Genomic DNA, 16,689 nt, shown 5'->3' with positions numbered 1-16,689 from the left:
CCTTGGTGAGTAGCGTCTGGGGTCTTAAAAGCCTGTGAGCAGCCATCTAAGATACTCCACTGGTCTCACCCCTTCGGGAGCAAGGGAGAATGAAGAGGACAAGATACAAGGAAAAGATTAGTCCAAAGGACTAATGGACCACAGCTACCACGGCCTTCACCAGACTGAGTCCAATACAGCTGGATGGTGCCTGGCTACCAACCACTGACTGCTCTGACTGGGATCACAATAGAGGGTCCTGGACAGAGCTGGAAAAGGCTGTGGAACAGAATTCTAACTTACAAAAAAAGACCAGATTTACTGGCCTGACAGACTGGAGAAATCCTGAGAATATGGCCCCCAGACACTCTTTTAGCTCAGTGGTGAAGTCCCTCCGAAAGTTCACTGTTCAGCCGGGGATTGGACAGCCTCCTAAAACAAAACAGGATTAATGAGGCACAGCAGTCCAGGGACAAGGACTAGAAGGCAGGAGGGGACAGGAAAGCTGATAGGGAACCCAAGGCTGAGAAGGGTCAGTGTTGACATGTCATGGGGTTAACCATTGTCATAGGGCAATATGTGTACTAACTGTTTAATGAGAAACTATTTGTTCTGCAAACCTTCATCTTAGGTACAAAAAAAACAAAAAAAAAGAATTATCTATGTGAGATCAAATTGACAACAGCAACTCAAAAGGTTTGATGGGAAGCCTAGGGGACAATGAGTTGAAGATAATGGTGATGGACTAATTTGGAAAAGGATAGTGAGAATAGCAGCACAACTGGAAGAATGTAATGGATGTCACTGATTTGTACATGTACAAACTTTCAAAATGGTGTAACTTTGGCTATGTATATTTTCACCAAAAAAAAGTTCCTCAAGGTCGCGAAGGGAGAGTGTTAACAGGTTGTGGGATTGTTAATCAGTGTCATAAAACAATATGTGTACTGACTAATTAATGAGAAACTATTTGTTCTGTAAACCTTCACCTAAAGTCCAATTAAAAAAAAAGAAAGTTTTTACTGACAGTGCTATGCTTGAGGTGCATTGATGGCGATCCAACCCAGGTCTCATGCATTGAAGGTGCGAGTTCTACTACTGAACCATCATTGATTTCATAAGTTCTATGATATTTACCACTTTTCAAAAATGTGCAATTTCTTAGGATTTTTCCTTTTAAAGTATTCTAAACAAATATTTATACCTAATTTTTTGTTTGTAATTTTGATTTTTTTAAAGCATGCCCAAATATGTATGGAAACCCTGGTGGTGTAAGAGTTAAGAGCTATGGCTGCTAACCAAAAGATTGGCAATTTGAATCCACCAGGTGCTCATGGGAAACCTTACAGGGCAGTTCTACTCTGTCCTATACGGTCGCTATGAGTGGGAATTGACTCAACAGCAGTGGGTTTGGTTTGGTTTTAAATATGTATACATTTCAGATCTCACAAGGCATAAGTCCATCTTCTGTGTGGTCAATTTAGATGAATGAATTTAAAGTGCAAAATTTATTTGTAGATCAACTAACCACTGGAATCACTTGCTGGCTATACCACCTGGGTGTTAATGGGATCAACCAGCCTTCCCCCATTTTAAACTAATTTACAAATTCTCACACTCTATCCTATATTTTTGTTTTCTAGTTTAGAGATTGGAATGTGTGACAATCTTTACTACTGGGCAATGCTATTTTCCAGATCCAACTGCACATACCAACATTTTATACGTGCCGATGTTTGAAAAATTATATTAAACTTTCTTGGGAGAGCATACGAGGCGAGCACTTATGGAAAAAGTAATACATTTATATGACCATCTTTGGATGCATCCATTACACCTGCAATTACTTTTCCAATGTACCTTCCATTCATGGTTGATGGCTCCTTCACACTTCCAGAAAATGCTTTTTGTAACACTATTTATGATTTTCACTCTGCCTTCTATCAAGAGTTGTGCCCTTATTTGGTTTTTTATTACAGACTATGATCTCTTGGGGGTAGGGACTCTGTATTACTCACCTTGTCCTTATGATATCTAGCTCATTGATTAATAATTTTGTAAGCACAGTCTGCATTTTATTGACAAGGAAATATGACCACATAAATGTGAAAGAAAATGCTCAAATTCACACAGCTAATCCATGGCTGGAAGAAGACTTGGAGGCACACTGGTATGTACCACAGATATTGACCATGAGTAATGTGGAAGGTTTATATTTATATTTAAAATTTTCCCATTGTTAGCGGTGACCTATTCAAAATGTATAATATACCATAGAAAACACTGGATATATTTGGACATTAAGAAATATGATAACTGAAGAATAACATTTTTTAGGAATCTCACCATAAGTGCTGATGTCAGATCCTGTATTTAGACAGCTCATCATATCAGAACGGCATTAATGGAATTTTCTTAGTTCTCTATATAAGCACTGGTGATTGGAATTATAACTGCCCTAGGACTAGGTAAAATTCTCTTTCAAAGCTGCATTATTTAATTTAATGAACAGAAGTCACCTGAAGTTTTACTTTTTCCCTAGGTTATCATATATTATTTGGATACTTGAGCAATTGTTTACTTACATAATGATAATTGACGTGGAGTTGGGAGTATAATCTTAATGTAAAGATGAACCATAACTCTTCCATTTTTTATGGATAGATAACAAGTATTATATAATGCCAAAGCATCCTGACGAAGACAGAAGAGAATTTCTCAAGGTGAATAGGGGTTGTCAATGAGGGGACAGTATTTCTGCCCCCAATAAAACTTGACAATTCATTAGTGTATAAAGAAAAGTTAGAGATTTGGGGGAGACTTGGAAATTGGCTTTTTCTCATTTGTGTTGGCCTACTGATCTTAGCACTACTTGAGCTGGTGTATGGCATAGAATTTTGGTTGCCTATCCCATGGTTATAGGCATGTTTGTTATGTGAGCCCCAGTAAATAAACCATTATTGATATAAAATAATATGAAAATCACATTTCTTCCTGCCAGATATTACATTGAAGTATTCACGTAACATATTTGAAAAATGAAACTTCTAAGAAAAAACCTTGTTTCCCAATTAAAAGAGAAAACTATAAATTAAAAAGCATTTTTCTGATATTGAAAATATTATTTGAAGTTATGACTACAATCTTCCAAATTATGAACAGGGACATCGACAATGGACTATTTGTGATAGAGCAGAAAAATGGCAAAGTCTGGGTTCTTGAATTTTTCAATGAACTGGTGATCAGACTTCAGATTCAAACACCTTCAGGCTTCTTTATAACATTTTCTCTATTTTCTCAAGCAATAAGTATTTGGTTACTCTGTTCTAGAAATTGAACGTACCCTAACTGAATAAAATCATTCTATAGTAAAATGATTAGTGGCTTAATTAGCAAAAACTTTTGAGTAAAATTGAAAGTTAATTTACTTTATGATCATATTTTGAAGATTAATAAAAAAAAAAATTAGCCTTGCTGGTAACTGAACATTTAAAATGTTAACAAATATAATTTAAGTGGTAATAAAAGATAAAATAAAATTATGAGAAGGGAAATTTGCTTCTCATCTATTAATAATGACTATATTTGGGATATATATATATATACACAATACATTTCACACACACACACATATATGTACACGTTTGTTAGGTGTCATCGAGTTGGTTCCAACTCATAGTGACCCTATGTACAACAGAAGGAAACGCTGCACAGTTCTGTGCCATCCTCACAAGAGTTGCCATGAGCACATTGTTGCAGCCACTGTGTCCAGCCATGTTGTTGAGGGTCTTCCTCTTTTTCACTGACCCTGTACATTACCAAGCATGATATCCTTCTCCAGGGACTGGTACCTAAGAAAACATGTCCAAAGTATGTGAGACGAAGTCTTGCCATCCTTGCTTCTAAGGAGCATTATGGCTGTAGTTCTTCCAAGACAGATTTGTTTGTTCTTCTGGCAATCCATGGTATAATTTAAAGGCACCACTTCTTCTTCTGTGTTCCTTATACATTGTCCAGGTTTCGCATGCACATGAGGTGACTGAAAATACCATGGCTTGAATCAGGTGCACCTTAGTCCTCAAAGTGACATCTTTGCTTTCTAATACTTCAGAGATATCTTCTGTGGTAGATTTGTCCAACACAGCATGACATTTGCTTTCTTGACTGCCACTATTATGGGTGTTGATTGTGGATCCAAGTAAAATTAAATCCTTGACAACTTCAATCTTTTCTGCATTTATCATAATGTTGCTTATTCGTCCGGCTGTGCGGATTTTTGCTTTATTTCTGTTGAGGTGTAATCCATACTGAAAGCTGGGGTCTTTGATCTTCATCAGTAAGTGCTTCAAGTCTTCTTCAGTTTGGGCAAGCAAGGTTGTGTCATCTGCATATTGCAGATTGTTAATGAATCTTCCTCCAATTCTGATGCCGCGTTCTTCTTCATATACTCCAGCTTCTCAGATTATTTGCTCTGCATACAGATTGAACAAGTAGGGTGAAAGGATACAGCACTAATGCACAACTTCCCTGACTTTCAATCATGCAGCACCTCCTTGTGTTTGAACTGCCTCTTGTTCTATGTACACGTTTCTCATGGGCACAATTAAGTGCTCTGGAATTCCCATTCTTCGCAGTGTTATCCATAATTTATTATGATCCACAGTTGACTGCCTTTGCATAGTCAATAAAATACAAGTAATCATGTTTCTGGTATTTTCTGCTTTCAGCCAAGATCCATCTGACACCAGCAATGAAATCCCTCACTCCATGTCCTTGAATCCGGAATCTGGCTTGAATTTCTGGCAGTTCTCTGTGGATGTATGGCTGCAACCGTTTTTGAATTATCTTCATCAAAATTTTATTTGTGTTTCATATTAATAATATTGTTCAATAATTTCCCCATTCTGTTGGATAATCTCTCTTTAGAATGGGCACAAATATGGATGGCTTCCAGTCAGTTGACCAGGTAGCTGTCTTCCAAATTTCCTGGCATATTGAAGTGAGCACTTCCAGTGTTGCAATCGTTTGTTGTAACATCTCAGCTGGTATTCTGTCAATTCCTGGAGCCCTGTTTTTGATCTTTTGTTTTGTTTTTCGCCAATACTTTCCATGCAGCTTGTACTACTTCCTTCAGTACTATTCATTCTTGATCATATGCTACTTCTTGAAATGGCTGAACCTTTTTGGTGCAGTGACTCTGTATATTCCTTCCATCTTCTTTTGATGTTTCCTGTGTCTTTCAATATTTTCCCCATAGAATCCTTCAAAATTGCAACATGAGGCTTGAATTTTTTCTTCAGTTCTTTCAGCTTGAGAAATGCCAAGTGAATTCTTCCATTTTGATTTTGTAACTGTAAGTCTTTGCACGTTGCATTACAATACTTTCCTTTGTCTTCTCGAGCTGCCCTTCCAAGTCTTCTGTTCAGCTCTTTTATGTAATCATTTCTTCCATTCACTTTAGCTACTCTACCATCAAGAGCAAGTTTCAGAGCTTTTTCTGACATCATTTTGGTCTTTATTTCCTGTCTTTTAAAAGACCTTTTGCTTTTTTTTTTTTTTTTTTTTTGGATGATGTCGTTTATGTCATTTCACAATCATCTGGTCTTTAGTCATTAGTGTTCAACGTGTCAAATCTATTCTTGAGATGGTCTCTAAATTCAGCTAGGATATACTCAGGGTCATACTTTAGCTCTCGTGGACTTCTTCTAATTTTCTTCAGCCTCTACTTGAACTTGCCTATGAGCAATTGATCTGTTCTGCAGTCAGCCCCTGGCCTTGTTCTGACTGATGATATTTTCTCCATCATCTCTATTCACAGATTCCTGTGTATCCCATGCAGTGATGTCCATGTGTATAGTTGCCATTTATGTTGTTGAAAAAAGGTATTTGCAATGAAGAAGTCATTGTTCTTGCAAAATTATATCATGCAATCTCCAGCTTCCTTTCTGTCATCAAGGTCATGTTTTCCAACTACTGATCCTTCTTCTTTGTTTCTAACTTGCCCATTCCAATTACCAGTAATTATCAATGCATCTTCATTGCATGTTTGATCAATTTCGGATTGCAGGAGATGATAAAAACTTCAATTTCTTCACCTTTAGCACTAGTGTGTAAATTTCAATAACAGTCATACTAATGGGTCTTCCTTGTAAGCTTGTGGATATTATCCTGTCACTGACAGCGTTGTACTTCAGGATAGATCTTGAAATGTTCTTTTTGACGATGAATATGATGCCATTCCTCTTCATTTTGTCATTTGGCATAGTAAGACTATATTATTGTCTTATTCAAAATGGACAGTAATAGTCCATTTCAGGTCATTAATGCCTAGGATATCAATCTTTATGCATTGCATTCATTTTTTGGCGACTTGCAATTATCTTAGATTCATACGTTGTGCAAAATTCCACATTCTGATTATTTATGGATGTTGGAACCTGTTTCGTCTCAGTTTGAATCGTGCCACATCAGCAAATGAAGGTCCCAAAGCTTTAATCCATCCATGTCATGAAGGCCGTCTCTACTTTAGGAGGCAGCTCTTCCCCAGTTGTATTTTGAGTGCCTTCCAACCCGAAGGACCTCATCTTCTGGCACTAGATCAGAAACATTTCCACTGCTGTTCATAAGGTTTTCACTAGCCAATTTTTTTAGAAGTACATTGTCAGATCCTCCTAATCTTTCTTAGTCTGGAAGCTCCACTGAAACCTGTCCACCATGGATGAACCTGTTGATATTTGAAATACTGGTGGTATAGCTTCTAGTATCACAGCAACACACAAGCCACCACAGTAATGACAGATGACAGACACGTGGTCGATGTACACATATACATAAACCCAAAACCAAAAACCCATGGCTGTCGAGTAGATTTCAACTCATAGCAACCGTATCCATATCCATATAATATTTCTTTTGCGTCATGTGTTTCTGTGAATATATTGATGTAGTTAAAACAGAATAGTTCACATAGACTTACTGGAACTAATCACAAAAACAGAAAATAACAAATTTTGGAGAGGTTGAGGGGAGATTGGAGCTCTTATGCACTACTGGTGGGAATGTAAACTGTTTCAACCACTGTGGAAGATGATATGGCTCCTCCTTAAATACTAGAAGTAGAAATACCATACGATCCAGTAATCTCACTCCTAGGAATGTACCCTAGAGAAATAAGAGGCATCACGGGAATAGACATATGCACACACATGTTCATCGCAGCATTATTCACAATAGCAAAAAGATGAAAACCTAAGTGCCCAACTACAGAGGAAAGGGTAAACAAATTATGATACATACACACAAAGGAAAAATACACAACAACAAAGAAAAATGATGAATCCGTGAAACATCTCACAACATGAGTGAATCTGGAGGTCATTATGCTCACTGAAATAAATCAATGACAAAAGGATAAATATTGTATGAAAGCACTAGTATAAAAACCCAAGCAAAAGTTTACACACAGGAAAAAAAAGAAAACAATCTTTGATGGTTACAAGGGAGAGTAGGGAAGGGGAGGGGAAATCACTAACTAGAATACTAGACAAATGTTAACTCTGGTGAAGGGAAAGACAACACACAATACAGAAGAAGGCAGAACAACTTGACTGAGACAAAGTCATGGAAGCTTCTTAGACACATCCAAACACTTTGAGGGACTGAGTTACGGGGCTGAGAGCTGAGGACCATAGTCTTGGGAGACATCTAGTTCAATTGGTACAACATAGTTCATAAAGAAAATGTTCTACATTCTAGTTTGGTGAGTAGTGTTTGGGGTCTTAAAAGCTTGCAAGTGACCAACAAAAATACATCTATTGGTCCCATCACATTTGGTGCAAAGGAGAATGAAAAAAAAATACACAAAGAAAATATTAGTCCAAAAGACTAATGGACCACATGAATCACAGATTTCACCACCCTGAGCCCAGAAGAACTAGATGGTACTTGGCTACCACCACCCACAGCTCTGACAGGGATCACAGTAGAGGGTCCCAGGCAGAGAGGAAGAAAAATGTAGAACAAAATACAAATTCACAAAATAAGACCAGACTTACTGATCTCACAGAGACTGGAGAAACCCGCGAGACTATGCCCCCCAGCCACCCTGCTAACTCAGAACTGAAGCCACTCCCCAAATCCACATTTCTGTCAAAGAGTAGACAGGCCTATAAAACAAAGGAATGTGTTTCTCAGTTCAGTCAAGTATACAAGACCAAATGGGCAACACCTGCCCAAAACCAAAGACAAGAAGGCAGGAAGGGATAGGAAACCTGGATGAACAGACACAGGGAACCTGAAGTACAAATGGAATGGGGGAAGTGCTGCCATATTGCGGGGATTGCAGCCAATGTCACAGAACAATTTGTGTATACATTTTTTAATGAGAAACTAATTTGTGCTGTAGACTTTCACCTAAAACACAATAAAATTAAACAATATATATTTCTCAAATAAAATTTTACTTCTATTTAAAAAATAATAATACAAATATTTACTGACCTCTGATTTTAGGTAAAGAATGTAGCCAGATGTTATTTACATTACTGCTTTCAAGGTGATAATAGAGTAAGATTAAAGTAATTTTCTCTCTGTCATCTCATCAACAATAAGAATGACATTTACAAACTATAAATGTAACTTTAATTCCCCTAAATAGTCTCACTCTATCTTTAGTGAGAGCAACAAAATAGGAAATCAAGACAACTCATTCACTCACTAATTTTCACTGTGGTTAATCATTGAAACCATTAATGAGACCCCCTGTGCTTTTCTGACTACCTCTAACTTGAACTTGTTCAATAAATTTTGTCTGCATTAGTAGCCATGGCAACTTCAGGATAAATATTGAGTGCAGGCCTTCCAACTGTTCAAAACCTCTAAGTCTCCTTTAAGTCCTTAGTATATCACCGCAAAGACACCAGCATGCAATAGAGACTTTTCATCTGATCCAAGGAAAAAAGGTAAAATGTCATGGGAAATCTAGTTTATTATAAAATTAAATAGAAGATAAAGTGTAAAGATTAAGAAAACATAATTTTTTCCAGAGGTGGTAGAGGAAATGATAAATTTCACAGCAATTGTATAAAGCTTTACATAAACAAATCATTAATACAATTATGTACTTAGCTGTTCTAGGGGTTATTTTAAAAAAAAAAGAGAGAGAGATAGAAAAAGTGTAGCTCCAGACCGATATAATCTCAACAACTTTTATTGTCCTATTAGGTGCGTATTTATGATATATATGCTTTTATGGGAAACCCAGGTGGCATAGTGGTTAAGAGTTCAGTTGTTAATCAAAAGAATATCCTTTTAATTTAAGCTAAATTCTTTTGATTCTTCTAAAGGTTAAATTAGCTTAATTTAATTTAAGGTAAATTAAATTAATCCTTTAATTTATATATTTGCTACTAGAAAGTTATTATTGATTATTTGGGAAAATGTGCTGGTATCTTCAGACTACCTTGTTTTGGCTCAAAGCTCTATGTCCTTGTTTTCTAATTGTCATGAATTGGCAACACTTTGGAAAGGTAGACACCTGTGCCCATATCACATATATTGATGGTGTCTTTTGATTTTTAGAGTACCCAAATGTGTATTCCTAAAGATTGTTAGAGTTAGTATAAGCCATTGTATTTTCCAGAATGGTGCATTGTAGTTTCCAAAAATGCCCTCAATAATATCTCCCACCCATGTGCTTTTATCCATCACATGTCTGTGGGTTTGTTGTACGGTAGTGGCTTGTGTGTTGCTGTGATACTGGAAAAAAGTCAACATACTCCTCACAAGTTCCCCCCTCCCCAGAATCAAGTTGGACTATCATAACTGCCTCAAGCAACAAGTATAATAGAAGTTATGTTATGTAACTTCTGAGATCATGTCATAATAATAGCATGTGCTTCTACCTTGATCTCTTAGAGCACTTGCTCTTGGAATCCAGCTGCAGCCATGTTATGAGGAACCCCAAACTAATTCACATTAAGAGGCCACATTCCAGCTGACAGTCCAGTTGAGGTCCACACTGCCAGCCATCATCAACTTCCAGACATATGAATTAAGATGTCTACCTATGATTCCAGCCCTTTCCATCAAGTCGCATTAGCTTTAGTGTCTTCTCCTCTGAGACCCAGACATCAATGAGTAGACCAAGCCATAGCTACCCTTTTCTTCCTGAATCCCCAAGACTCAGAAACAATGATCACAATGAAATGGCTGGTTTGTTTTAAAATGTGGGGGATTGTTATGCAATAATAGTAACTAGAACAAACACCAATTACTTATTTCTTTTTTTTTATCAACTAAGTCTTCAAGCAGTAACTTCTTAGGTTTTCTGATTTTGTTAAAATATATATTCCCAATATCAAGCCTATCTGTATTCAAGGAACAATCATTGAATAAGTATATTATTTTTCCATCCAAAGTTAAATAAATCAGTTGAATTATCAACAAAGAAATACCTAAGTAACATAGAAATTTCCAGTAAGTATGATTTGTCCCTGTTAAAAATTGAAAAAAATTTATCGGTTCAAAATATAGATTAAGAGATTTTAAATTGTCAATTTTCACTTCCTTCTCCTACATCCAATATTAAAAGTAAAAAAAAAAAAAATCCCTTTGCAACAGGCAAACATCAGTTTGGAAAATGTCAGTAATCTATATCCTAGGAATTTGAGAACTAAAGTATCTACCCAGCTTTGCTGTGGACTGCAAATCAAAGGTAATGTAATGCTGGAAAATATCTGGAGAGAGGGAGTGACAGATGGGAGTAATGGAAGTGAAACACAAAGAGGTGAGTGAGAAATGAAGAAGTTGCACAGAGATAAGATGAAGGCAAAATGGAAGACCACAAAGCTTTAAAATCTTTTACACAAAGCTTAGACAGAAATAGAGGCTATGATTGTATTTTTTCTCCTTAATGGATTTTCTGCTTCTGGTTCTAACTCCTTATAGATGTAACTGAATGTTTTGATACCCCTACATCTCTGTGAAACCAAGATAGCACCTGAGGTCACCTGAAGACAATGTATCGGAATTTTTTTGACTACAAGTTATAGTATCAGTGCCGTTGGCTTAAAGAAAAAGGAAATGTATCAGCTCCTGCAAGAATGAATCTTGATGCAGGTTAACCAGTAGCTTAGAAGTGTTATAGAGAAACCAGGATCTTTTAATCTTCTGATTTGCCAGTCACAGTTTACATTTCATCCTAAGGACAGCCCTTCATGTCACTGTAGGGTAGCTACAGAGTCCATATTAAAAAGAAAAAACAAAACAAACCTGTTGCCGTCAAGTCGATTTCAACTCATAGCAACCCTATAAGTCCATAATAACCCATTGTCGTTGAGTTGATTCAGACTCGTAGCAACCCTCTAGGACAGAGTAGAACTACCCCATAGGGTTTCCAAGGTGCGTCTGGTGGGTTCAAATTGCTGACCATTTGGTTATCAGCTGAACTCTTAACCACTGTGCCACCAGGGTTTCCAAAGTCCATAATAAGTCTATATAGTTCTTCCTTCAGGAGAAGTAGTGCCATCACGTCTCTGCTCCTTCCCTAATTCTTTTTCAGTTCTTTTCACTCTGCAGAGCTACTACTTCTTCATTTCCCTGACATTTGCATATGCAAACATGTATATATTAGTGAAATCTACTAAAGAAAGTATGTTCTGAGGTTCTCACCCTTTTGCAGAACAGAATAACTGGCAGTGACTGATTCTCATCATTTTTTCTTCCATAAGTTTCTACACATGGAGGGAAAAAAACATTGAGATTTATTTTTAGAATGATTTAAATTTGACAATATTCTCAAAAACCATAGATACGGTCAGTTTTCATTTTAAATAACATTTATTTTCCTCATAGTTTTATTTTTTTTACCCTCTAGTTAGCTTGAAGTCTACAGTTTATCAGAATGAAATAAACACATTAATAAAAGCATTTATAGAAAATATTCTATAGGAATAATTTGTTAATAAAAATAGCCCTATATTTAAAAGTAATAAATTTATTTTTATCTGAATAGGTAATTGTTGTTGTCATTGTTAGATGCTGTCGAGTTGTTTCCTACTCATAGCAACCCTATGTACAACAGAACGAAGTACTGCCCAGTCCTGGGCCATCTTCACAGTCGTTGTTATGCTTGAACCTATTGTTACAGCCATTGTGTCAATTCATCTCATTGATGATCTTCCTCTTTTTTGCTGACCCTCTACTTTACCAAACATGTGTCCTTCTCCAGGGACTGATCCCTCCTGATAGCATGCCCAAAGCATGTGAGACATAGTCTCGCCATCCGTGCTTCTAAGGAGACTTCTGGCTGTACTTCTTCCAAGACAGATTTGTTCCTTCTTTTGGCAGTCCACGGTATATTCAATATTCTTTGTTCACACCATAATTCAAAGGCTTCAATTCTCCTTTGGTCTTCCTTATTCATTGTCCAGCTTTCAAATGCATATGAAGCCGTTGAAAACACAATGGCTTGGTTTAGGTGCTCCTTAGTCTTTAAGATGGCATTTTGCTTTTTAACACTTAAAGAGGTCTTTTGCAGCAGATTTACCCAGTGCAATATGTAGTTTGATTTCTTGACTGCTGCTTCCCTGAGTATTGATTGTGAATTCCAAGTAAAATGAAGTAGTTGACAACTTCAATCTTTTCTCCATTTTTCATTATTTTGCTTATTGGTCCAGTTGGGTGGATTTTTGTTTTCTTTATATTGAGGTATAAACCATAGTGAAGGCTGTGGTCTTTGATCTTCATCAGTAAGCGCTTCAAGTCCTCTTCCCTTTCAGCAAGCGAGGTTGTGTCACCTGCAGAACGCAGGTTAATGAATCTTCTTCCAATCCTGATGCTGCATCCTTCTTCATATAGCCCAGCTGTTCGGATAGCTTATGTTAAATATGAATGATTGATTCATACAGAAATTACCTAGAAAAAAATCATTCTAAATAATATTACAAAAAACAAATGCTGTTAACATGTTTTGTCTTTCAGATTTTGTTTAAAATGTCTATTATAACTTCACCCACACTATAACATATTCAATATGTAGTTTTGTGTTATGATGTTTTCACTTAGTGTTATATACCAAAATGTTTTCCCATGACAGTGAATATTTTTGAAAATAGTACAATAATATCTATAAAATGTTAAAACAATGAATGTATCATTAACCATTTCCATTTTTTAATTTTTAGCTTATTTATTATTTTAGTATTAAAATACTACTGTGATATAGTGATTAACTTCTTTGCATAAGTTAATAGACACATTTCTGATTAAGATTACGTCTATAAGTATTTCTATAAGTGGAATTTCTGGGTTAAATGATGTATCATTTCTTAAGTTTTGTATATAAACATGATTATTAAAATATAATTTAAAAGATGTCACAGGACATTGATTATGAATCTTAAGATGATTCCATACAAGTTTTCATATATTTATCATTTTATTCCATAAGATTACATAATGAATCCAATTAAATTTTCTGTGACATAAACTATGGAGCTTAAAATTGCACATTACTTTTGAGTCTACAGAATACAATGTGTCATTCAGCACCTTAATATTTCTTCCCTTCTCCGCTGTGAAAGTAACATGGATGCATGATTTTGCATTATAAGCACAAAAGTTTTTTGTAAGCAGAGGCAGTTTATACAAAACAAATAATCGTTTAAGATCTACTCTTTACTATTACCACAAATAAAAGGTAACTTTCTAATAAAATGACAAGCTTTAGAAAGGAACTGAAATCTACTTTGATACAATAAACTTAATCTAACAATTACAGAGGTGTCCTTTAATATATGAAATTCACGGGGAGAAATCAAATGGAAGTTTTTGGAAGTCTTAGAAATAGGTTTCTATTAAATAATACAGTGGTAATTTCTAAAGCAAAACATAGCTACTTAAATATTTTCCATTGTTTATTTAAAATTTATTTTGGAATAAAAATTATATTAAAAATGCAATTAATAACAGCAATTAATTCACTGACTTCTTATGGCATGTTGGATATTCATTAAAAATGGAAGAGATTTATATCAGTCAGAATATCACAATATGATTCTTTAAAGAACCTTTGACTGATGTGCCTTTATGCCTTTAACTTAAGGATAGTGATTTGAGCTCAATCTGAACAGGATGTTATATTCAAGTCATTCAAGATATTTCTTGCTTTTTTCCCCAATAAGCAAGATATATTCCCTTATTGAGTATTTCCCCACAGAAGTCCTCATAATCCTGAGATATCAAGTAACCAATGTATTGATTTTAATGGAGTCTGCATAAAAATTTTATGATAAAACAGCAGAGGGATTTACAAGTATTTCTAATATGTACTACTGCTTTCAAAGTTTTTATACGTGTGGGGTAAAAATCATCTCTGAAGGAAACTTGATTCCAAATACTGTAGCCATAGAGAGAATGTTTTATTTCTCCCTATCTAAAAGTATTGATTGGAAACTTGGGTTACATAACCTCACTCTTCAAAAGAACATGCTGGATTTTTTTTTTCTTGAAGTTTCAGTCTTATGGTATTTTTTGGAAAAGACTTAGAGTTCCATGTATTTTATTTAAAGTATTGTGCAGTGAAACCTGTGAGAGCCAGAACTCAATGAGACTACCTTGTTTTTCTGGATCTCCCAAGTTTACCACCTTTGACAGGGTTCAGTGTTACCACCTTTCTATTGCTTGTAAAACAAAATTTAAAAGTGAGACTATAAAGTGAAAAAGTTGCTTTACTCCTGGTCTTAGTTAACTATTGCTGCCGTAACAAAATATACCACAAGTGGTTGGCTTTAAAGCACAGGAGTTTATTTTCTTACAGTTTTAGAGGCTAGATGTCCAAATTAGAGCATTCGCTCTAGGAGATGGTCATTTCTTGTTGGTAGCCCCAGGGGTTCCTGGGAGTTCCTTGGCATTCCTTGCCAGTCTTTATGTTCCTTGTCCAATCTGCTCTTTTTTATAAGAAACCTCTCAGGGTTTATTAGGTTTAAGACCCGCCCTACTCTTGTATCGGCTCATTAACATAACAAAACAAAATCCCTATTTCCAAACAGGATCCAATTTACAGGTACAGGAGTTAGGAGAACTTCAACACATTTGTAGAGGACATAATTTAATCCATAATACTCCCTGATGTCTAACCACAGTTCTAACCATTTTTATAGAAAGGCAGTCAATTATTCATAGAAACACTGCTCTAGATCCCCTTTTCTCTAACTTCTTCCTTTATAATTTAAACAGCATTGTTAGAGATCTTGCTCTCCCAAACCCCAAAACACTCACTCCTGGCTACTGCTCTGAGTGAATTTCAGCCTCTGCCTTCTCTACACCTTCCACTTTTTTTCTCAATCTCTAAAGTCTCTGTTGTAGTTTTTTTTTTTAATTTTTCCTTTTTTTTTCTTTTGGCATAAGGAAGAAGTTTTGCCCTTTCTCCTTCCTCTTTTTCATGTTCTGTGTCACAAAAGCCCTGGGAAACTATATTGACACAGAGAACATAGGGAGAAGGGAAAGACCAAGAGAACGCACAATTGAATATAAATTGTCCCCATCATGCATTCTCCTGCTATTATTTTTGGACCCTTGCAAAGATGGGTACAGTCAATTTGTAGTAATAGCCCCCACATCCATTTCACACTCCCTCACAACTTGGGTGAAAATAATTTTCCCCTGATGCCTCTGAACGCCCTCAGGATCTGCCGGGTGGTGTCCAAATGTTTATCTAAATTGTAGAGCTGAAGAATGAATGGTAGCATGGGTGTACCAAAAACCCCAGACAAACCCATTGCTGTCGAGTTGATTCCTACTCATAGTGTCCTTACAGGACAGCGTACAACTGCCCCGTAGGGTTTCCAATGCTATAAATCTTTAAGGAAGCAGACTGCTACATCTTTCTTCCGCAGAGCAGCTGGTGGGTTCAAACCACAAACCTTTTGGTTAGCAGTCAAACACTTTAACCACTGTACCACCAGGGCTCGGAATGGTGGTAGAAGGTGGGAAAATTCTTACAGATGAGATGATGTGTCCTTGTCAACCTGATTGGAGTGATAGTTTTGTCTTTTGCTAAATCTTACCGGCAGTTTCACTGGAAAATATTCTCTTTTTTTACCTGAAGAATTAAACAGCCAAACTTAACTGAATGTCTTTTTCTTGGGCATAATTATATCACAACTCCTACCTTTACCCACAAGGAATAGATAACTAAAGTTAGAAGAGAGACTATATTTTAACTATAGAAACAATCAGTGGTTATATAATAATTCCACTCTCATTGAATCCCTCGCTAATATGAAATTTATTTGCATAAAGATACATAACATTTACATTCAGTTATGTTTAAAAGAAGAGTTCAGATGCATTATTCAGTCATTCAAGAGCCATAAGCACAGTTCTTGCTTTGACTGGAAACACAGAAATGTGGTTATTTTATATTTATTGAGTGTCTACTGCAGGGCAGAGTGTACTCTGTCTAACTGTGTAAAACACGTCTCTGTACTTGTGGAGATCACATTCTTGCAGTTCCCACGAATGCATAGTGTATACTGTTGCATTAAAATGAGGAATTCATAATTTTGAAAGCTGTTAAGAGACTTAAAGAACTCAGTCTAACTCCTTCACATTGTCGTTTTGAAACTCAGGCATATGTGGATTGTTTAACTGACACTGAGGGGCACACACGGTATTAGTACCCAGGTCTCCTAAGTCAGAGTTCAGTGC

This window comes from Trichechus manatus, unplaced genomic scaffold, assembly GCF_000243295.1.
Source record: "Trichechus manatus latirostris isolate Lorelei unplaced genomic scaffold, TriManLat1.0 scaffold00013, whole genome shotgun sequence".
NCBI classification, from domain to species: domain Eukaryota; kingdom Metazoa; phylum Chordata; class Mammalia; order Sirenia; family Trichechidae; genus Trichechus; species Trichechus manatus.
The sequence above is the reverse complement of the archived record's forward strand: the minus strand, read 5'-3'. Positions refer to the sequence as shown.